Below are 24,875 nucleotides of genomic sequence, written 5' to 3'. Positions count from 1 at the left end.
AGCTTCTAAATTGCTTGGTCACAGGCAATGCCACCACAGACAGGCACTTTATTGTGATTATATCATTCCTTTACCTCTAACTGTTTGATTTGGATTGATATGACCTCAATAGCGGTAGCAATAATGGCATTTAAGAAATCACATATTGTCATGAATTTTTTCAAGCAATCTATAATAACGTTAGTTACTTTAAAGAATATTTTGGGGATAGTTTGAGAGATGGCTGAGCAGTTATGTTCACTGGCTGTTCTTGCAGATGACCCAGGTTTGAGTCTCAGCTCCTGCATGCTAGCTCAAAATCATCTGTCAATCTGGGTACGGCAAATCCAATGTTCTCTTCAACTTCCATGGAACCAAGCACACATGGTACACAAAGACAAATGCAGATGAAACACAGAAATACACATGAAATAAATTATAATATCAAAAATAAAGTAATACACAAAACTCTAAAACAAGATGGAAAGCTTCTGGTTGCCATGGATATCTTGACCAAACACATTGTAGACAATCTTCATTCACAGAAATAAAAGGTCCCATTACATATAATTAACATTCAAATTATGGTTTTCATGATTTTTTAAAGATTAAAAACACATGTTATGTTAAGTTTAAAAGCATAACAGTTGGCAGCAATGATTTTATATGTTTATCTAATTCTTCAAAAATATAATCTTCAAACATGTTTTCCATATTTTTAGATTCAGCATGAAAACACTCAAGTATGACTTCAGTGGAGATGGGTAGTGTTTTAATGATTAATAGACACAGGAATGCAAGCTTATTGCAACATGCTTTGTAAAATAAGCAGAGTAAATGCTGCTCAAATACATTAAAAGGACTTCCATTTCCAGACTGTGAAGCTTAGATCCCCAGCCACAGGAGCAGGAATGAAATGTTGATGAGTAAATGACATGCACGGGAGTAATAAAGGACATGGTTCAGGGAGGTTACCCTTTCAGATTCAGAGTTCTTAGTGCAGAAGAAAACAATTTGCTTGACAGAAGCAACTGTGTCTTTTACCATGAAATCTCCAGTTCGTTCATGGGTAGCATCAGGTAAGTAATAATGAATGGTGGGAATCATGGGAAGTAGAAAGCGAGCTTTCCATTTGCACTGAAACTCCCTCACTTATTGCCTATCATTGTGTCATAGTTGGCTTTTGTGCAGACATTTGTAGGACACCAGATGTTCCAGAAAGATCTCAAAACCCCCAATATTAGGTATAGGTCCTTGTAACTCCTAGATAAAGTATTCAGATGAATCATGTGCTAATGTTGCTCAAATAAGTCATTTGTTCAGAAAGAGTTAAAGTCAGGACACTTGACAGTAAATCATTCTCTTAATTACTTTTCTCATAAGTTTTTCTTTAAATGATTATACTGACAAATTGGAAAATACATAATTACTTAAAGATATAATTCTCTGTAACAAATGGTAAAATTTTAGAAAATAATAAATAATTTCAACAGAGAAAAAAAGGTAATTTATAGGTGGCCCTCCACAGATGAGTAAGTTTTGTATAAATAGAAGTGAAACAATGGAGATTATTGAAATTGTTAATGATTATTATTGATAAAGGGTACTTGGGATATGTTTGAAATTCCACCAGACTCACACCTCCTTCCTCCCACCACACCCTGTGTGTGTTTGTGAATAGTACTATATATAATATATATGTATATATCATGCATAAAATTTTTAAAAGTTAATCAAACATTTTTAAAGAGGCACAGTTTTTGTTCAACGACTATTAAGCAGAAATACATGTTAAGTTGTTAATGTGACGCATACTAGATATATTAGACATATTCTAGATATTAATATTTAAAATCATTTTCTTAATAATGCCTTCTATAGTTTGTGTAAGAATTTTCCTGCCCGTTACTTTCTTATGAGTAGCAAATAATGTTTTATCAAATAAATTAAGAAGTTTAAGCCACTCAATATTAGAACAAATTACTGAAATTTTACCATAAATATTTTTAGGAATATGCCCTGTACTAGTGCAGTGTATATCTATCATGAAATTTATGATTTAGCCAGAGAATAAAGTTAGGAAGTAAATCATAAAAGCAGAGATGTGAAGAAGAGTAGATAATTTGTTAACAGAAAATTAAGAAGTTTATCTATAACTAAAAGATGATCCAATGGGAATTTTTGTTTTTTATTCTATTTTAATTTTTTTATGTTTTCTTTCATTTATTTTATTTTATTTTATTTTTTACTTATTATAATTTATCCCAGCTGTAGTTCCCTTCTCATTTCCTCTCAGTCTGACCCTCAATCCCTCCCTCTTTTCTTATGCTTATGCCTCTCCTATAGTTCACCGATAGGGGAAGACCTCCTGCCCTTCCATCTGACCTTAGCCTATCAGGTCTCATCAGGACTGATTGCATTGTCTTCCTCTGTGGCCTGATAAGGCTGCTCCCCCAACAAGGAGGTGGTCAAGAGCAGGCCTGTACCTTGTTGTATCCCCCTTCAGATGTCTATCCTGTTCGCCCTTATGAATAAGGATTGAGCAGCTTACCCAGAGTCCTCCTTTTTTTTTTTAGCTTCTTTAGACATACAGATTTTAGCATTGTCTAATATCAACTAATAAGTGAGTCTATAGCATGTATGTTTTTCTTCTTCTGGGTTACCTCACTTAGGATGATCTTTTCTAGTTCCTGCCATTTCAATAAAAATTTCATGATTTCCTTTTTAATTGCTGAGTAGTATCCCATTGCATAAATGTATCACAATTTCTGTATCCATTTCTCCATTGAGGGACATCTGGGTTGTTTCCAGATTCTGGCTATTACGAATGAAGCTTCTACAAACATGGTTGAGTAAATATCCCTGTTGTATACTTGAGCATCTTTTGGATATATGCCTAGAAGTGGTACAGCTGGATCTTAAGGTAGCACTCTTCCTAATTGTCTGAGAAAGAGCCAGATTGATTTCCAAAGTGGTTGTACCAGTTTACATTATCACCAGCAATGGAAGACAGTTTCCCTTTAGCCACATCCTTTCCAGCATGTGTTGTCACTTTAGTTTTTGATCTTTCCCATTCTGGTAGGTATAAGGTGAAATTTCAGGGTCATTTTGATTTGCTTTTCCCTGATGTCTAAGGATGTTGAGCATTTATTTAAGTGTTTCTCTGTCTTTTTCAATATTACTCTCTTGAGAATTCTGGTTAGGCCTGTACCCCATTTTTTAATTGAATTACTTTGTTGCTGTTTAACTTCTTAAGTTCTTTATATATTCTGGATATTAGTTCTCTGGAATAATAAGTGGGAAAGAGCCTTGAACTCACTGGCACAGGAGACAACTTCCTGAACAGAACACCAACAGCCAGGCTCTAAGATCAGCAATCAATAAATGGGACTTCATAAAACTTGTAACACGAAGAACACTATCATCGGAACAAAATGGTAGCCTACAGACTGAGAAAGAACCTTTACCAACCTTATATCTGACAGTGTTCCTTATTTTTTGTTTTTATTCACTTACATCCTTGTTGTAGCTCCATCCCTCCTCCTCTCCCTGTCCCACCCTCCTGCATTCCTAAGCCCCTTTCCCTCAGAAAAGGGGAGCTTCCTGTTCAAGTATTTCAGCTCATCAAGTTGCATCAGGATGGAACATGTCTTCTTGCCCTGTGGTCTGGTAAGGCATTCACCCAGGAGGAAGTGATCAGAAAGCTGGCAAGTGAGTCCTTGTCCAATGTAGTCCCCATTTCCCTTACTAGGAGACACACCTTAAGCCTAAGCTGCCCATGTGCTACATCTTTCTAGGGGGCATAGATCCAGTTTCTGCTTGGCCCTTGGTTGATGCTTCAGTCTCAGCAAGCCCCTCTGGGCCTTGGTTAGTTGGCTGTGTTGTTTTTCTTGTGGAGATCCTGTCCCCTGTGAGTCCTTTTCTCTTTCCTCCCACTTTTCCACAAGACACTCTACTCCTCACCCAATGTTTGTATGCAAATCTCATTATCTGTTTTGAGGTTCTGCTGAGTAGAGCCTTTCAGAGGACAACTCTGCCAGGATCCTGTCTCCAAGCTTAGCAGAGCATCATTCATAGTGTCAGGAACTGGCACTCTCTGATAGCATGGGTCTTTGGTTGTTCAGGCATTGGCTGGACATTCCCTCAGTCTCTGCTCTATCAGCTTTATCTTTATCTCTGAACATATTTCAGGCAGGGTAAATTTTGGGTCAAAGCTTTGTGGGTGTGTTGGTGTTCCCCTCCCTCTGGTAGGAGACTAGTCTAATTGGAGGATGTCCTCCTCAGTTTCTATGGTCCCTGCTTGTGTCCCCCTTATATCTCCCAAGAGCCTACCCTGATTTAGTTCTCCAGCTTGTCAAAGAGACACGCCACACACTCTGTTTATCTTTTCTCTATGGACCTTCCAATGAGACATTTCATCATGGGTATATGTGACATGTTTGAAACTCCGTGACAAAAATACCAGCTGTGGAAAATATGATCTATAGAGTGGACATGGAAAACAATACAAAGAAAGGACCTGGAAGAGCACTGATAAAGATACAGTATTGCTCCAGAAAGGAAATCTGAACAGCAGTGTAGCCTGGAATGGATCTGTAGAGAGACAGGATTAGACTGTACACACCTTTGAATGCAGTTCTCAAGCATTAGATGTCAAATTTAATTCTAGTTGCAGAAAATGTGACTTTGTGCCTGAATTCTTAAATATTTTCTTAACCATCAATGAAATACTGCAATATTCAATAGCTTTCTAACTTAATCTTTACCTGACTAATTGTAAGAAGAAAAGTGTAAATTATGGAGGTAAGAAATTCCATGCAATGACTGAACTCCCAATAAAGTATCCAAGTTAAAGGCAAAAATGAAGTAGAACTAATTCTAACTTAACGTATATAAATGTGTCATGTCCTTTCCAAACTTCCTAGAGCCAACAGTTACAATAACTAAAGTCTTTTGTCTGCAAAATTTCAATCACTTTAGGAATTTTATAAGTATTTTCACAGGAGAACTTGCTGAAATCCCTGGAACTTCATTCCTGAAACATGAGACTGCAGCTACAATTACAGATACAGTGATCAAGAGTCAGAGATGATTCACGGATCTCTGTCTGTCTGTCTCTGACTCTCTCTCATTCTCTTTGTCTTGCTTGCTCTATTTAACTCTCTACCTCTCCCTACCTATCTTTCCCCTGTCTCTTTTTCTATCTTTCTGCTGTATCTTTAGCTGTATATCTATGTGTGTTTGTGTGTGTGTGTGTGTGTGTGTGTGTGTGCCAGCATGTGTACTTGTTTGCACGCATATGTGCTTGGTTGTATGGTCTCACTATGACACAGGAATATCTTGAAGTAGTGAACACAATGGCTGTAGGGATTCTTCAACCTTAGTGCCCATAGTACCAGAAAGAACAAGTCTGTTTCCCAATACTCTGCTGTTTTATCCAATTTTATCTATTATTGTGAAAATAAAGAATGAACAATTAAAAGTCAATTCTCTATCACCTTATTCCGTGCAATATGGAAATGCTTGTGAAACTGAGGACAAATAGACTAAGTAAGAGGTGTATAATAATAAATCTTATTATCAATTACACCATTTTAAAACAAGAATCAAAATCCACAAGGATATAGTTTGATTTCTGTTGCAATTTCAGCTTGTTTCTAATAAGTTGTTGACATCTGTTTCAGACACAGAGAACTTTTTGAGACGGTAAGCCAATGTGGTCTTTGCAAACAAGTGAAATGTTTCCTATTCATGGTGTGAGTAGCTCTGAACTAGCAAAAACGAAAGAGATGGGAATAGCAGCCTTGTATGCAAATACTAATCCTGCAATGCTACTAATGCACGGAGGCTTAATTTTCATGTAAACATCTACACACACACAGAGGTGTGGTGACTCTGGTTATTTGGGGAGTTATATGATTATGACGGCTGCTAAGCAGTGTTGATTATTTGCAGCCAGGGATCATAGCAGTGTACTTGACAAAGTACTTCAAAAGGTCACAGCATGAATGTAGGTAGATTAGATGTTGAAATGCTGCCCTAAAAGGCATAAATCACAGGAGACATATGCCTAATACGGTGAGCTTGTGTGCCTGCTGGAGAATTCTAAGAGAAAACATTTTCATGTTCTGAAATCCTGGAGGCTATAAATTCAATGTTTGGACCATAATGTCTAGCACCTGTCAGGCACAGTTTGCTACATCTAAACAATTGCTTGAATTATGACACTGTAAAGACATTTTCCTTTGTTTTCTGACAAAATTTTAAGGCAAGATAGGAACATAATGTTTTGTTTGTAAGTGCCTATTTATTATAGTTGGATGTTCTACTCTTTTCACTGTTACATAAGCTGTAATTTCTAACTTCATCCAGTAAAAAAAAAAATATTCCCATTATGAAAATGGAGAGACTGAACCACTGGAAGGTTAAATTATTTTGTTCAGTGACACAAGAAATGGTCACTCTTCATATTTGAAAAAAATGTTTTTCTTGCCATCACATTCTGTTTCCTTGGTCTGAAATATTACTCTTTCTGATCTAGTACACCCCTACTCAAACAAACTCCAATTTATGATTCCATCTTAGGAAATATTCCATAAAGTAGCTCACACAAATTGAAAGCTGCAAGAATTGTATATCTTATTTTGTTCATATATTATTCAAGCCTTAACCATTATGTCGTTTTGTACCCTCTGGTTCTGCTGTCTTTTTCCTTGTGTTTTTCTAATTACACAGATAGTGACTTTATGCATGTGTTTCTACCTTCCAAAAGAAAAAAAAGAAGAAATATTGTTGATTCTACCATATTAAACTTCAAACCACCGTAACCCAAAAAGCTTAGATTTAACTTTCTAGGAACAGTAAATATATTGTTTTCAAAATTAACAAAAAACACAGTTTCATTTTCTAATCTTTTCATAGAAAGCGACTACATTATTAAATTTATATTATCAATGGACTCTTCTTGCCATCTTGAGTTTTGCTATGTCTCAACTGAGACAACGTGTTTAATCTAAATACTGAGCATAGTATTTTATAGTGGAGGCAGGTGGAAGATATGGCATTGAGATGCTTGTTGTTTACGTGGGACATAATTAGGTGGGAGCAGTATATAGAGGCCATGCAGAAGGCAGACCACGGTGAGCCAGTCTTCAAAATGCTTCTCAAGGTCTCACTGTTGATAAGCATAAGTCACACTATTTGAATCTTACTTTAAGTATAAGAAAAAAAAAAGAAGAAGAAGAAAGCATACAATAAACTGAGCTCTGTTTAGGGCTCTCAATAAACAGTTGGTCACATTGTGAGTTTAAAAAAGAGATGAACAAAAGCAATTGTGCAAATCATTGAAATCAAGAAGGAAATGAAAACAAAACATTCTTATTGTTAATCTGGGAAAACATTTTATCACATAGATAGATAAAAGCAGCCATGACAATGCCTAACAAGAAATACTATCAGGAGTGAGGCCCATGTTTGTCTATGAAAACTGATGAAGCTAGAGAAGTTGGGAAAAGAAGATTATGGAAGAGATTGTGCCACGAGGCTTAAGGAAATCAGCTATTTCCACAGCTTTCAAGTACAGGGAAACATAGAGTTAGGGAACTCAGCCATGCCAACCAGTATTCAAGAAGAAAGTGACACTGGGTCAAGGAGCTAAGCCATATGCAACTTTCAAACACAGGTGACACAGTGAGTCCTCCTGTAGAAGCTGCAACAATGAACGTGTCTATGAGAAATAAACCAGTAGTACTCAAAACAGCCTTGTATGAGAAGGACTCTAAGAACTGGTGTTGGCAGTAAGAAGTCATTGCTTAATGATGAAACTCCAAGGGATAGACTGGTCTCTTATGTCACAGTGGAGGTAGTGACTTCATATCAAAGCCAGTGCTTAATTGGCCCCGACCAGCGGGGCTTGAACGTGGATTCCTAAGGGAGGAGAGTGGAAGGAATGTGTGTGGGGGGGACAAGAAGTGCAAGGAAGGAAGCCAAGTCTGTTTGTCTGATCAAGGCTTCCGTTTATTAGAAATTTTTACCCAACTTATATAGGGAGAAGGCAGGAAAGGGGGAAGGTTAATCTACTGCTGCAGGAAATAGGTAGAGTGCTTTCATGGGTTAAATATTGTACCTGCAAGATACCATAAGGATGTTCTCTTAAGATATCTTAAGGATGCTCTAACAAACGTATGTCCTCACAATATATCACCCATGATTTAGGGTCTAGATAACTCTTTCACTACATAGCTTTAGGTCTCCACTAAATGACCTTTGCTCTCTACTTGGCTTTGGCTTCAGTAACTACCTTTGTCTCCACTAGATAGCTTTGGCTTTGGCTTCCGTAGATAGCTTTGGGTCCTGGGTCCTGGATACCATGAATCATGACATGTTTAAAACTATAAAGAACTACTCTCCTGTGCATGAGTAAAGCCTAGATGGCAGATCATCTGTTTGTAATATAGATTACCAAATACCTGGTAATCTCAAAAATTAGATTTGAGACACTGCTGGTGTTTTAAACAAATGAGCACTAGTTAAAAATATACCTGAATTTATAAGAACCTTTGCTAAGATGCAGAATGTGGTCAATACCTTCATGCCTTCTCACTGGTATCCTATAGCCCATGGATCAAGGAATTATTTTAATTTTTATGACTTAGTATATAATAAATAACATTTCATAAATCAGGTGTTACTCTAGTAATTCTTCCAAAAGCCTTCTGGAAAGGGGTCACCCTTCAAAGACATTTGGAGTCAGTGTGATTTGTGGTAGGAGGTCAAAGCCATAACCTTAAGAAAACTTTGAGAAAGGATGGTTACAGTCCCCATGCAGGACTTTATAGGCTCAAGATGTCTGTGGTGGAAACAACTGTGGCTATAGTACAGATCAAAAGTTTTAAAAGAGGATAGCACTGAAACTCTTGTGCTCTGACAAGTTTTAGTTGAGGAGGAATTACTTCAGTACTAATTCTTGATAAAAAAAAAAGTGTTACCATAAACAGTGTGTAGTCCTGATGAAAAGGCAGAAGACACTACACAAATGACCGCAAAGTATGGAGAAAATGTATGATCTTTGTTCCCAAAGCACTGGAAGGATTGCAGAGAACTCAAACAATTCCCCAAAACATTCCACAGTGGGAAAGTGATGCAAGAGAATGGAGCATGCTGAAGGGAGATAATAACAAAGGAGAGAGACAGACAGTGCTGGGAACACCATTGCTAATGTTATTAGTTATCCAGGTCTCCTCACCCTTCATTCCTCCTACAAGACTCACTCCAACCAATCACCATCCATCAACACTGAAGCCACACCTTCTACCAGGAAGCTCACTGATTATGTAATGCTTAGTTATTGTCAACATTTCTATCAAATATTTTAAATTAAACCATGAAAATTATTTTGGGAAGTAATGCCACTGCAGTTAATAGGATACAGTGCATTTTAAACATATCATAGTCTGGGAGACAGATATCAAACCCACAATACATTGAAAATTTTCCATATGAAAATTATAGTTTTGACATAAAATATTATTAGCATTAAAAAACTGCCAGAGTTGTGAGAATTCTTTCTTCTTTTCTATTTCTTTTTCTTTTTTGGAAACTGCTTTTCTTTCTCATATAACATATCCTGAATATGGTTTTCCTTCCTCTACTTCCTACAGTTCTCACTACTCCTTCCTTTTGATCCAACCCCTTTCTCTTCCTCATAAGAAAACAACAGGATTCTATGGAATAAAATAAAATAATAAAATAAAACAAAACAATAACACTTTTGAATTAGACAAAACAAACAAAAGGAAAAGGGCCTAAAAGAAGGCACAAGAAACAGAGACCCCAGGAACTCCATAAAAACGGTAACTTGAAAGCCATAACATACATGCAAAAAAGGAAGAATAAATATATGAATAAAATTAAAATAAAAATAATCAGATATTTTTAAATTTCAAAACTAAAAGCTCTAACATACTGAATCAAGAAACCTCAAAAGACTCAACTGACTTCATTTTCTGTTAGCCATCAACTGCTGGCCATGCAATGTATCCTTAAGAGTTGTGTATTTTCTACATAGAGACTTTCATTTGCAAGTTGTTATCAATTTGATCACATGTTCACTTCTCTTATCAGACTTAGGGTCCATCTGGTGAAGACCTGTGCAGGCCCTGAGCATGGTCTCAGTGATTGTGCATTCTTTCATATGTGTGTCAATCACATTGATTTAGACAGCCCTAGTTTCCTTGGTGTCCTCCATCCCCTCTGGTTCTTACACTCTTTCTACCCCCACTTACACAGAGTTCCCAAACTCTGAGCAGAGAAATTTGATGGAGACATCCTGTTTAGAGATGCGTGTTCCAAGTCTCTCACTTTCTGCATAATGTCTGGCTGTGGAACAGCTGTTCCCTATTCCTTGAGGAGGAAACCTCTCTGATGATGGCTCAGAAAGGCACTGATCTTTGACTCTATTTTTTGAAAGCTGACTCTTAAGAATGAGGGTGAACTAAGAAGTGGAGTTTCTGAGGGGTCCACTGGAGGGAGAAATGCAGGGTGTTCTTTAAGAATCTGTTTCATTTCACTGGGAAAAGGGGCAGAGATTGAGGAGAGTTCATAGCAGGTTTCCTGCTATAAAACTGGGGATAAAACTGAGCAATCGGGCTTGAAGGACTGGAAGGAAAATGAAGATCTACAATTAGCCTACTTGTTTTCCTGAGGGTATCCAGGAAATGCTTGCTGGAGTTCATGGCTGAAATAAAGCCATGAGTGGATGGAGGGAAGCTAGGAGGGAATGATCTGTGTGACCAACTTCCAACTTGAGATGACAGCACAGGGCAAGGTGAGGTGCCAGCAGGTGAGCTGCTACAGAGTTGGAGATGAGATTAAGGAATTGGGTTTGGAGGTTTTGGCTCCTTAAACTCTGGTACCAGCATGGACTTAGCAGTGATCTCTAAGTTACAGAAGCCAACTCTACAGTAAAACGTGTAGTACAAAATAATAAAAGAGTGGACATTAGCTTGACTGTGTGGGCTCAGGTAAGGATTTTAAACATGAAGAGCTTCAAGCAGAGCTAGATCCAGTTAGACAAATCAATATCTATCATGCTGAGTCACAGTTTCTAAATTGACTTTTCTGTGCTTTAGTAACAGAAAAGTTCTCATTCTACTAAAAGTTAAATGTCTATTTAAGTTTGTGAAACACAAACTTCAAGATATATCCACCTGAGTAGAAGAAACTACTTTACCTCTTAAAATTTAATTTGTGTGTGTATGTGTGTGTCTGAAAGAGAGAGACATACAGAGACAGAGACAAAGACAGACAGAGGCAGAGACAGAGACAGACAGAGATAGAGACCCATGCCATTTAACTAGGGTTTCCTGCATGATAATGAATGAGGGCTTACCTAATTCATCAATGTTGTTTAAATAATAGAACACAATTTAATATCATATAGAAATGAACCTCCTTTGTGTCCTTTGTATGAATTTCAGTGTTTTGTTTTGTTTTTTAATTTCCATTGTTGCTCAGAATGAGAACCTGAAAAGTTGGAGCCCAGGTTCGATCTCTGGCATAGTATCCATTTGGCTGTTTTCCAGACATTTCTGTTGAGATTCTTAATATCTAGAAAGTGATACATTTGTTGTGAATCATCTTCTATTTTTCCTGAAGTTTTAAAATATTAATTTGTAAACTTGTTAGATAGACCACAGTATACATTAGAGGACATAAAAAAGAATGATAAATAACTGAAAATGATGGATCAGCTGGGAGAAGAAATTGGGCTATGAGAAAGTTCTTTTATCACAAATTTGGTGAGCAATTATTTCACTGATTTTCTCATGGCTTTTGCCAATGGCCCATAGTTATTATTGCCAATTATAAGCAACACAGATAAAAATAATAGCATTGTGTGTATATAGGACGTAAGAAGAATTATTTGTGTTTACTTCAAGAAAAGGAAAATTCTCAATTAACTCACATTTTGAACTAATTTATTTTACTAGTGTAGAGTGCATGAGGAAAAGTTTACTAGTCTCTGCCTCCTAAAATGTGGACATGATTCATATAAACCCATCTCTTTCTATTATATCCCCAGAGGTACTGTTTTAGTTTGAATTGTAGTCTTGGAACATGCATGGTTTGCTAGTAATTGGAGCAAATATGTGATCCTGGCATCTTTCCTGCCTCAATCACTTTCTTGGTCAGTGTTTCTTTTGTAAGCAGAAATGACCTATTTGATGTTATTTCTTCCGTCTATTTTGTTTTGAAATATTTTCACAAGGTTGTATATCTGAAAACTAGATCTGCTTCAGTGCTTAATCTTCATGTTGACTAAATATTATACACAACAATATTGTTATGTCTGCTGGCTTGGGGGATATTTGTTTTTTGTTTTGTTTTGTTTTGTTTTGTTTTTTTCTTGAGACCAAGGCTCAGGGAACACAGACTGGACGTGAGCTATCCGTGTGGCCCTGATATTCCAATGTATTCTCCATCTCCCGGGTCCTTAAACCACAGGCTTGTACCACACACCTAGGTGTCTTAGAGTGAGTTTCTTTTGTTGCAACAAAACACTATGGACAAAATGCAAACTGAGAGAAAAGGGTTTATTTGGCTTACACTTCCACATCACAGTCCATTACTGGAGGAAGTCAGGACATCAACACAAGCAGGGCAGGAACCTGGAGGCAGGAAGTGATGTACAGGCAACAAAGTGTTGCTTACTAAAGCTTGCTCAGTCTGCTTTATTATAGAACCTAGGACCACTAGCCCAGAGATGGCACCAGCCACCATGTGCTGGAGCCTCCCTCACTGATCACTAATAGACAAAATTTCTTATAGCCAGATTTCATGGAGGTGTTTTCTCAGCTAAGGGTCCTTTCTGTTTGGTGACTAACTTTTTGTCAATCTGACACATAAATCCAGCCAGTACACTAGGTAAAGGGAGGTTGAACCTGAGAACTCTGTTTCCAGTGAACGAAAGTGACCTGACTTTTAAATTCAGTTTTGTCGGTATGCCTGTCTCTCAACCTCCCTTTCTCTCTGTTTGTAGCTCTTTCTCACTCTCCCTTTGTTTCTATGCCATCCTATTACTCTCTGTGTGTTTTCTGTCTCTCTCTTCTATTATTCTCTCCACAACATTTCCCCCCTGTTTTTGTCTTTTTACTTTAAAAGAGGGGTGGAAAACAACAAGAGGATGGGTAGAAGAAGAACAAAGAAAAACATAGTGAAGGATAGGTGGGACATGCTTTGAACAAATGATTACTGAGTGACCAGTGAGGTGAAGAGACAGGACTACCAGCAGTCCCTACTAGGGGACTGGGCTTTGCCACTCTGAGTCCACAGCAGTTGGGCAGATCAATTTCTCAATAGTTAGTGAATGTGAGGTTGACATAGGCTCTCCTGAGCTGGTCACTGTGGCATTTCCAGTTCTACCACATAAGAGGTGGAAGGAGGGGCTGAAGGATCAGGAATTCAAGATGAGCTAGGGTTATGCCACAGTTTGAGGCCAGCCTGGGAAAAATAAGAGCCTGTCCCAAGAGTAAAAACAGAACTGAAAATTTTACTAACTATCTCATGCTCAAGTCTTTTAATAGCTGTGTTTTCAGAATTGAGTATAGAATTAATTATTAAGTAGGGCCTAATTATGTTGTCTGTAATAAAATAATTAGAATGAACCTTTCTGTTCTAGAACACAGCAGTTCTCTGCTCAGTATGTGTCCAGGGAAAGTTAGTAAGCCAATTAAAGCAGAAGAGAAAAACTGGTGAACTCATTTTTGTTCAGCATTTTTTCAAAATTCTCATGAGCTTTTTTTTTCTCTAACAAATAATCACGTGGCAAATCCTTAAAAATAAAACTTTATTATTAATAGAAATCCCCAACAGCTTGCCAAGGCAAAGTCAGATTTCAAATATGTAGTAAAAACAATTCAGCTCACTAATGTGTGCATTTCAACATTTTTTTGCTCATAGCTAGAGACTCATTTATAAAAATAGATTTAATTAACCTGAGAGAAGAGTTAGGTATAAGCTTTGATTTGCATGAAGAATATGTTGTATTTAAATTATTTTATTTTAATTACATGTAAAAATAAATGCCTGGTCCTGGAAAGGGTTTCACAAATATCTGGAGTATGCACAATAAGTGTATGTGATAGCTATTGGAATTCTAAACCAGGAATTTCTAAAACACAAATCCTTTTCAACGCATAAGAAAATTCTGAGGGCCTAAATATGTGGACTCTGCATTTTAACAGCAACTGTGCTACTGTAATTGATAAAATCCTAAATGATCATAATTTTGATGATGAAATATTGATTACATTTTAATTAGAGTTGTTAATTACGGATGCCATACTGAAGTGTGCTGACAAGATCAAAGGGAAAAAGTCATCAGTGAATAGGCTTTTTCTTTTTATTATTCTTTTAAATATTTTTTATTAATTACAATTTATTTACTTTGTATCCCAGCCATAGTCTCCTCCCTCATTCGCTCCCAATCCTGTTCTCCCTCCTTCATCTCCTCCCATGTCCCTCCCCAAGTCACTGATAGGGGAGTTCTTCCTCCCCTTCCATCTGACCCTAGCCTATCGGGTCTCATCAGTACTGGCTGCATTATCCTCCTCTGTGGCCTGGAAAGGCTGCACCCACACCAGGGGGAGGTGGTCAAAGAGCCAGCCATTGAGTTCATGTCAGAGACAGTCCCTGATCCCCTTACTGGGGAACCCACTTGGACACTGAGCTGCCATGGGCTACATCTGTGCAGGGGTTTTAGGTTATCTCCATGCATGGTCCTTGGTTGGAGTATCAGTCTCAGAAAATACTCCTGTGCCCAGATATTTTGGTTCTGTTGCTCTTCTTGTGGAACTCCTGACCCCTCCAGTTCTTTCTATCTCTCCCTTCTTTCATAAGATTTCCCTGCACTCTGCCCAAAGTTTGTCTATGAGTCTCTTTCAATATGAGTGTTTCATCAATACATACAATGTGTGACTTACGTGAGCAACAAGTGCAGCATAAAATCTTCGCAATAAAACACCACTAAATGTATACTCATGGGTGTATAGCCTTCCATTTGAGTGTGGTTGAGCTACCAGAGGCCACACCGTTAAAGCAAAGCTCTGTCTCTCATCCAGGTGGTTGTCAGTTTCTAATAGCTCCTCAGCCAAGGCAAATATTCGTACCCACTAATTGTGCTGGTCTTGTGCATGCTGCAGGTGTTGTGCATGCTTCCACAATCAGTAGGGGTTCATATACCCAACTATACACTACTGTGTCATGAAAATGACATTCCACTGAAGTCATTCACCACCTCTGGCTCTTACAATATATAGGATATTGTAGAAAAATAAATAAACAAAGCAACAATTAAAGAACAAAGGCACAAAGTTGGGTGTAAAATTGAGGCTGAGTCTGATAGGGGAAGGGAGTGAATACATTCAAAAATACAATATACAATAGTTTCAAGTTTTTAAATTCACTAGATGGATCCTGTCATGAAATTCTATGTTGGAAGCTATCTTAGTTCTACAACAGGTATAATGACTGTAAGTGCCACACAGTTCTCGTGATAGCCAGGTTTCACGTGCACTGATTGGACAGAGTGCATGACAGGGTGCTGCTAACCTTTAACAGAGTGTCCACATCATTTACATCTTAGGAGACAGCTTGACCAACACAGTGATTGCCACAGTTTTCCAGATTCAACTTCTGTTAAAGGTTTTAATCCCCATGTTAGCACAGATCCTGAATATAGCACAGAGGCCTGTGTGTTTGATGAGAGCTGATAAGCTGGGGTCAGATGGAAGGGGAGGAGGTCTTCACCTCTCAAGGGACTAGGGAAAGGGCATAGAAGGAGAAGAAGGAGGATGGGTAGGACTGGGAGGAGACAAGGGAGGAGGCTGCAGCAGAGATACAAAGTGAATAAATTGTAATAAATAAATATATAAATAAAATTAATTTTTTTAAAAGCTTGGTCATATGGAAAAATGATATAACCTTCACAAGGTGGAAACTCCTTGAATGACTGAAGGCCACCAGCAGCTTCCTCCCAGGGAGGTTGGTGGAACCCAGCCATTGTCTTCTTCGTCCTCCCTCTGCTTTTCCTCACCCTCCTGTTTGTTTTTTACATCACGAAAATAAACTGAACAGTTTCTCTCTGAATATGCTTCAAACAGTGCGTGACCTTGCTCTAAAAAGCCACAGGGTCAAACAACCATGGACTGTAATTTCTCAGATGGCAGTCACTGGGCCTTGGGCATGATAAGCAAGTGTTGTGATACTGAACTGCATCTTCAGCCTTGTTTCATTTTATTTTATTTATTTTGATTCAGAGTATTATTATTATTACAATGAAATAAAATCCATCAGGACAGCCCACAAAGGACCAGTATACATTATTTTCTTTTTTTCACTTTTCAAATGTTGTGCCTCTTTTCTGTCTCTCTGTCTCTGTCTCTTTCTTTCTCTCTTCTTCTGTGTTACCCTCTCCTCTATCTCTGTTTTAAGCCAGTCTTTGATGATAGCCAATGTCATGTTTTATAAGTAGCCTATAACAACTAGGGAAAGTGAATTACAAAATTATGAGAGTAGATGTACAATGACATCATAAAGAGAAAAACATTAAGACACTAAATAAGTTTATTCCAGGATATTTAAAGGGAAACACAAGTTAGTCTGAAGGAACATAAACTGCTTCATATTTAGAATTTGCTTGAGATCTTACCGGTAACAGAGAAATTCCCAGAACATTTGATTCTTCTTGCTCATCACTTTCTTCACCAGACTGAACACCGATGAATTTTATCTGTTTCAAAAATTAAAACTTATAGTCAGATGACAACTTCAGGGAACATTAGAGAAATGGCAAAATCGTCTGCTTCAGAGTCTGAAGTCAAGGCCAGAGCTCATGGAAGAAATGGGTCTCCAGGTACCCATCACACCAGTATAATTGGAATCTGGATCATTGGCAATTTGTAGATAATAGGAAAGGGTTATAGTTACTGTGTCAGAGCTGTCCAGGCAAACACATCATGCAGGATTAATGGGGGATAATGTCTGTTGTATCTGAAACTGGAACTCCATAGAGAAGAGGTATGAATTTCAGGTTACATCACTGCAATATATTTTAGCATTCTCCATGCCTATGTGTTCTACTTATTATTAAATTCAAGCATGAAAATTATCACAGAGTTATATTTCAAAGAGAGGGCATGTGAGGATGTTAACATGCTGAAAGAGAGGCAGCTGGTGCCCAAGTGGGAGCTTCTATACAGTCTTCCAGCCACAATCATCAGGTAAATGTGAGATGAAGTACTCCTAGTAAGGGGAGCAGGGCTGTCTCTGACATGGACTCCGTTGCCTGCTTTCTTAGCACTCCACCCTGGATGGACTGCCTTGTCAAGCCATAGAGGAATAGGACTCACTCAGTCTTGATTTGACTTAATGAACTTGGGTGGGTGTCTGGGGGGCTTACCTTATCTGAGGAAGAGGGGAGAGGGGAACGGAGAAGAGGGAGGGAGACTGGTACCTGATGGAGAGAGGGAGAGGCTATGATCGGGATGTAAAGTGAATTCATAAATAAATAATAATTTTAAAAAGTGAGATTTGTCAGATTGTATACTGTCTAGCTCTATTTTCCTACTTATTAAAATCGAAGCAGTCAGTTCCACCCCACACAGTTGTCACAGGAGTATGATGGAATAAAATTTATAAAAGTTTTGTAAGATGTCAAGACTGTGCAATTGTATCTTGACATAACTGTTGCTACAATTCACAGGACTACGGACTTTATTTTGCTGATCTCAATTAGTTATGAAAAAATGTTGGTACCTGTAGGTATAAAATTGAAAATTATTTCACTGTTCATATAAAATATTTTCCTCTTTAGAAGAAGGTAAAAAAATAGAAAGAAAAAGAAAAATTCAAATAATTGAGAGGGACAGAACACACTGCTTTAAAAAATTAAAAACTAGAGATAAATGGCTGGAGTGCACTTATTGGTCAAGAGTAGAGGAGTTTTGTACTGGGCACTCACTAGGCAGCTCACATCCCCTGTAATTCTAACTCAGGGATTCAACAGCCAGTTACAATTTAAATAGAGTGATTCCAGTGAGTGGAAAACTAATCAGGAATTGGTTTCCTGGAACAAAACTTTCTTCAAAGAGTTATTTTTATTTATATGTGCGAGTGTGTGTTTGTGTGAGCACAGGCCATGTGAATGCCCTGTGCACAGAAACTGGAAGACTCTGTCTCATCTCCTGAATCTGGAGTTAACAGGTGAGTTGAATGCCCCTAACATGGGTGCTGGAAATAAACTTGGGCCCTCTGGAGAATCACTAACCTGAACCATCCGTCCAGTACCTATAGCAACTCTGACAGTACACTTTGCTCTTATTAAACTTTAGCTCAGCGGCTCTCAGCCTTTCCAATGCTGTGACTATTTAATACAGTTTCTCGTGCTGTGTTGACCCCCAACCATAAAATTATTTTTATCAGTACTTCATATCTGTAATTTGGCTACGGTTATGAATCATGATGTAAATACATTTTGGAGACAGAGGTTTGCCAGGTGGTTGTGACTCACAGGTGGAGACCCACTGCCCTAGCCTAAGTTATTATATAAAATACTGTCTTGAATATTGGCATAACACTGTCATGCAAATGGTTTATTGTGATTATATTAATGCTTAGTTTTTCTGTTGAGGAACCTACCTAGAAAACCTATTCTTTCAACATAATTTCCTCCTACTTTGCATACTAAAAATTTAGATCCTATATATATAAGAAAAAATCATGATATATTTTTTTTTCTTAATGAGGGTACCTCATTTCATCTGCCATGATATTTGTGAAGGACTGTTAACATAAGTATCATGAAGATGAGAATTATAAACAAAGTATCATGAAAATCTAAACATATCTGTGAGTGAGAATTCATATGAGAATACCAGCTGGAGAAAAGATTATTTTAATTAAATTTTATTTTTATGTTAATTACAGTTAGTGTATTCACTTTGTATCTCAGCTGTAGCCCCCCTTCTTCCTCCCCTCCCATCCTCCCTCATCTCCTCCTATGGCCCTCTCCAAGTCCATGGATAGGAGTGGTCCTCCTCCCCTCCCATCTGACCCAAACTGGTTGCATTGTCCTCCTCTGTAACCTAGCAAGGCTGCTCCCCAATTCAGGGAAGGCAGTCAAAGAGCCAGCCATAGAGTTCAGGTCAGAGACAGTCCCTGTTACCCTTAGTAGGGAACCCACTTGGATGCTGAGCTTCCCTGGGCTATATCTGAGCAGGGGTTCTAGGTTATATCCATGAATGGTTCTTGGTTGAAGTAACAGTCTCAGAAAAGACCCCTGTGCCCAGATATTTTGGTTTTGTTGCTTTCCTTGTGGAGCTCCTATCCCCACCACGCCTTTCTCTCTCCCACTTCTTACCTAAGATTCCCTGCCCAAAGTTTGTTTATGAGTCTCATTATCTGCTTTTATACAATGCTGGGTAGAGTCTTTCAGAGGCCCTCCATGGTAGGCTCCTGTCCTGTTTCCTGTTTTCTCCATCTTCCAATATCTGTCTCGTTTGCCTTTCTAAGTGAGAATAGATCATCTTACCCAGGGTCCTCCTTCTAGCTCACCTTCTTTAGGTGTAAAAAATTTTGTAGATTCATGCTATATTATATGTCTAATATTAATAACTGTGATCATGTGTATGTCTATGTGTGAGAATGGGGGAGAACAAAATTAATCAAGTCAGAATACTTATGGATTAAAATGGGCACTTTGAAAAGCATATTAACTGAGAAGTCAGAGAAGCCTTCAATGAGCATATTTAATAAAATATAGCTAGCGTGATAACTAATGGGGAATACACAAAGAAACCAGTCAACTGGGCCTCCTTATATTTTTTTCAGGCATGTGCAACCTGACGTGCAACCTGACAAAGTATTGGCTTCTCTGTTTTTGTTTGTTTGGTTTGGGTTTCTTTTTCTTTGGGGGGAGGAGGCAGAAGTAGAAGTTTGTGGTTTCTTTGAAGACTCAGTTTTGTCATGTGATGTCTTGCTGTAAGCTGGGCAATAGATGTTTTGCCGTGAGCTCTCTTGTGTGAGGGGCATGACTTTGGCCAGCTGAGAAGATCCATGCGTAGACTCTTAAGAGATGAAATATATAGAGAACCATGCACAATGAGACTTTGCTTTATGCATTGAAGTCCCTGTTCTCATATTTGTTCTTCAATATTGACTTCACAGAGAGAATGTTCCAGAGAACTCATGGGGTAATCCAACTGAATTTTGCAGCTTTCCCCAACTTGTCCTGCTGCTTCCTGTTGGCCTTTGGACTGGACTGAGTTTAGTGATCCCCTAAAGAGTCATCCACCCTAATCAGAATGAAGTAGATAAAAAGGGTCTACAGACCTTTTCCCTACTAGTATCCTATCTGAGGTTCAGGAGTTGGAAAGGAGGTAAAGATGTTTAAGAACCCTAAATAAAATAAGTTTGGTGAAAAATATAAGCCTACTTGGGGGGGGGGAGTTCTTTTTTAAATTATCTTTCCTCTTACATATTTTCCTTGCCGTGTGGTTTTAAAATTTTCCTTATGATGCAGAATTAGATCATCTCCATTCACCAAATGCATAGTGGGTTCCTCACAAACATCACTGGGACCTTAATTCTGGGGACCTTAAATCTTTTGCCTATGACACTCTCTGACAAGCTCCCTGGCCATCTTTCAGTGCCGTCACCTTGGTCTTGACCTTGTACCATTAGTTTGACAGAAATAGCTCTGGTCATCAGCCTGGTGAGATCATCAGGCAAGGAGAACACCTGAGAGGCTCCTGTTAGGACAAGTCTAATCATGGCTGCTGCATTCACTGGATCTGCTATGCTTACACCCCGAATGGACAGCCATGGCCATCTTCTGCTTCCATTAGACTCATCAGAGGCTCTAGGGAAGTTAGTATGGAGTTTCTTCTCATTCTATCCTCAGATAGCACAGAATCCTTGGTCCTTATGTGGAACTACACAATATAAGGGGAAAACAAAAAAACATGGCACAGATTAAATTTAAAAGGTTTTGTTAATTCCCCACACACTGAAGTTTCAAAATGCTAAGAAAAACATAAAAGCTATTTTTTTCACAGGATAATTTTTATTTTTATTATGTTTATTTTTTATTATATTTATTCCCCAAGCCAGTCCTAAACACGTGTATTATCAGGAACATTTTGAGTTCGATTTGCACTGTGATTACCTTCAGCAGTTCCCCTAAAGACAATCACCTGTTCTGTGTGCACTTATTCCCACTATTGTCACAATATCAAGCTGAGTGAATCTGATTATGTTGAATTTTCTGACTAGACTCTAACACTATTCAGCTGGATAGTTTTTATTTTTTGTCAGATCCTTAATTGCTATGTTACATTTTTTTTTAATAAAATTATTTCTTCCCAGAATTTTATATCCCAAAGAAGATACCAGCCTGCAGAGTCAAAGTAAAACTCACCTGTTAGGTCACAGAGAAGAACTCTACAGCCAGCCCTGAAGATACCTGATAAAACAGGGTCTGGCCAAGATGAAAAACTCAAGCGATAACACATGCTGGAGAGGTTGTGGAGAAAGGGGAACCCTGCTCCACTGCTGGTGGGAATGTAAACTGGTACAACCACTCTGGAAAGCTATCTGGCGCTTTCTAAGACAAATAGGAATAGTGCTTCCTCCAGACCCAGCTATACCACTGCTAGGTATATACCCAAAGTTTGTTCAAGTACACAAAAAGGACACTTGCTCAACCATGTTTATAGCAGCTCTATTTGTAATAGCCAGAACCTGGAAACAACCCAGATGTCCATCAACGGTGGAATGGGTACAGAAATTGTGGTATTTTTATACAATGGAATACTACTCAGCAATCAAAAAGGAGGAAATCATGAAATTTGCAGGCAAATGGTGGGATCTAGAAAAGATCATTCTGAGTGAAATATCCCAGAAGGAGAAAGACAAACATGGGATATACTCACTTATATAGACCTATAAGATATGATAAACATAATGAAATCTATACACCTAAAAAAGATAATCAATTGAGCGGACATGGGGTAAGATGATCAATCCTCATTTAGAAAGACAGACGGGATGTGCATTGAACGTATGACAGGAGTCTACTGAGCGCATCTGAAAGACTCTAACTAGCAGTGTTTTCAAAGCAAAGACTCATGACCAAACCTTTGGCAGAGTACAGGGAATCATAAGAAAGAAGGGGAGTTAGTCTGATGGGGAAAGGATAGGAGCTCCACAAGGACCAAATATATCTGGGCACAGGGTCTTTTCTGAGACTGACATTCAACCAAGGACCATGTATGGATATAACCTAGAACCTCCACTCAGATGTAGCCTGTGGTAGCTCAGTAACCAATTAGTTTCCCAAAGTGAGGGGAACAGGGACTATTTCTAACAGGAACTCGATGACTGGCTCTTTGGTCTCCCCACCCCCGAAGGGAGGAGCAGTCCTTTTAGGCCACAGAGGAGGGCTTTGCAGCCAGTCCTGAAGATACCTGATAAAACAGGATCAGATGAATGGGGAGGAGGTCCCCCCCATCAGTGGACTCGGAAAGGGGCACGGTGGAGATGAGGGAGGGAGGGAGGGAGGGACTGGGAGGGAATGAGGGATCGGGACAGGGCTGGGATACAGAGTTAATAAAATGTAACTGATAAAAAAAAATAAAAGAAAAAAAAAAAAAAAAAAAAGAAAGCGCCAGATAGCTTTCCAGAGATATTCTATGATTTCTATGCCCGGGTTTGGGGTAAAGTGTAGGCTGGGACAGGAAGGCAATTTGAAGATCATCATTAATATGGCTTCTTGCTTTTCAGGAGAGAGCTGTGATTGTTTTAGGCCTGGAGGATAAGAGATCCAAAGTCAGAATACATGTGCTCTAACCCAGACTTGATATCAAATTATTTTCTTTTTATATAGTTATTTCCTTTAAGATTTACTTATTGTTTATTTCGTTTGCAGAAGTGTTTTCTCTGCTTGTATGTCTATTACACGTGTGCAGTGCCTACAGAGGCCAAAGAGGGCATTGGAGTAGTGGATCCCCTAAAACTGGGGTTACAGAAAATTATTTTGCTGCTACGGGGGTGCTGGGACCTGAATCCAGTCATCTGCAAAAGCAGCAAGTGTTCGTAACCCCTGAGCCACCACCGCAGCTCCACATTTATTTATTTTAATCAGCAAATAGTTGATGTGCATTTATTGTAAAGAGATTAATACATCCACTAGCATTTCTATTATATCCCTTACTATTTGTCTATGAGGAGAATGCTTAAAATCCATTGCTTTAGCAATTTTGAAAGATGTAAGCTGTTGTTAGTAACTGTGGTCAACCAGTAGTACAGCGAACCACTACAATTATTCCTCTCATCTGGATGAAGCTTTGTAGCCAGTGCCTCTGCCCGCTACCATCTGCTTGCCCTCTGCCCTCTGTCCTTGTGCTCCAGCCTCCGGTAACCATCCACCGTTTTCTGCCTCTGTGACTGGTGGTTTTCGTTGTTGTTATTTAATTTTAATTTTGTGTGTATGACTGACTTTTTATGGGCCTATGCTGTATTTGCCTCTCTGTACCTGTCCTATTTCCCATAGCACAGAGCTCTTCAGGTTCATCTATGCTGTTGCAAGTAACAAGATATTTTACTATGGAAATATAAATGAGGCTAACAAGTTTGGAAAACCATGTGTTAGCCCCTCAAAAAATAAATTAAAACAGAATTACCATGTAACCCAGCAGCCACATTTCCGGACACATAGTTTAAGGAACTGAGGTTATGTTCATGTCTGTTTTGACAGTTATTGAAACCATCAAGTTGGGAATCAATCTACGTGCAAATCAATCAACTGATGTACACATAAAATGCATATAGGAACAATAGAATTTATTCCATGAAGCCTTAAGAAAAAGAACATTCTGGACTCAAAATATTTGTCAAACCATGAAGAAGTTAATTCTCAGAGTCTTCATTTCCTCACCCACACAATAGAGATGCAGCCACTTTATAAGACTGTTGTGAAACTGAGTGGCACACACACAAGAAAAATAGCTCTATAAAACGATGAGCATGGTAATTGCTGCACTGTTAGTCACTTCATCATACGTTTGTATATTATTAATATAAGCATGCCACCATCTTAAATACCTGTGCGGAGGGGGTACATCAGCCTTCAGGTAAGCAACTAAGTCACCTTTGATTGTTCTCTTTTATTAGTAACTAAACACTATTCCTAATACATAGGCCTTATGTAAAATGTTGAACAACAAGAAAAGGATACTCAGATACTCATTTACCACAGTTTTTTTTTAATGTCTCCAGAAGCTGTGTAAAGTAAATATATATGAAATCAGAAAGAGGAATTAACTACCAGCCTATATTTCAATCCCAAGTTATGTGTTCATAGAACCAACATACAAATTGATTATCTGTTCAAATCCTGTCCCTCTCTCAGTCCACAATTTAAAAAATTACTTCTGCTAGCAGGGAATGAAGAAGGGGGCTACAGCTGGAATACAAAGTGAATAAAAAATTCAAATTTAATTAAAAATTAAAAAAATACTTCCGTTGTATATAATAATCTTCATTTGATAAGATAGTAGTCATTCAGTGTCTTGCTATTTAGTTCATTGTAACTCTGGCAGAATTATTTTTTTCTTCATTTGTTTTTCATGAATGTATTTTTTATCCTGAAGCCAGTATAAGCAAGGCCCCATTGACAAAGGAGTAAAATAGAAAGAACTCTTGCGCTTGGGAAAATTATAAACTCCCAAGGATGATAGACAAACAAGCATTGTGGATCGTGGGCCAAGAAGTGAAACCTGAATCTCAAACAAAATCTTAATGACCAGCCTCTGTTTCTCATCTCGAGTTATTTTACAGGA

Source organism: Meriones unguiculatus, chromosome 14 (assembly GCF_030254825.1).
Source record: "Meriones unguiculatus strain TT.TT164.6M chromosome 14, Bangor_MerUng_6.1, whole genome shotgun sequence".
NCBI lineage: Eukaryota > Metazoa > Chordata > Mammalia > Rodentia > Muridae > Meriones > Meriones unguiculatus.
The sequence above is the reverse complement of the archived record's forward strand: the minus strand, read 5'-3'. Positions refer to the sequence as shown.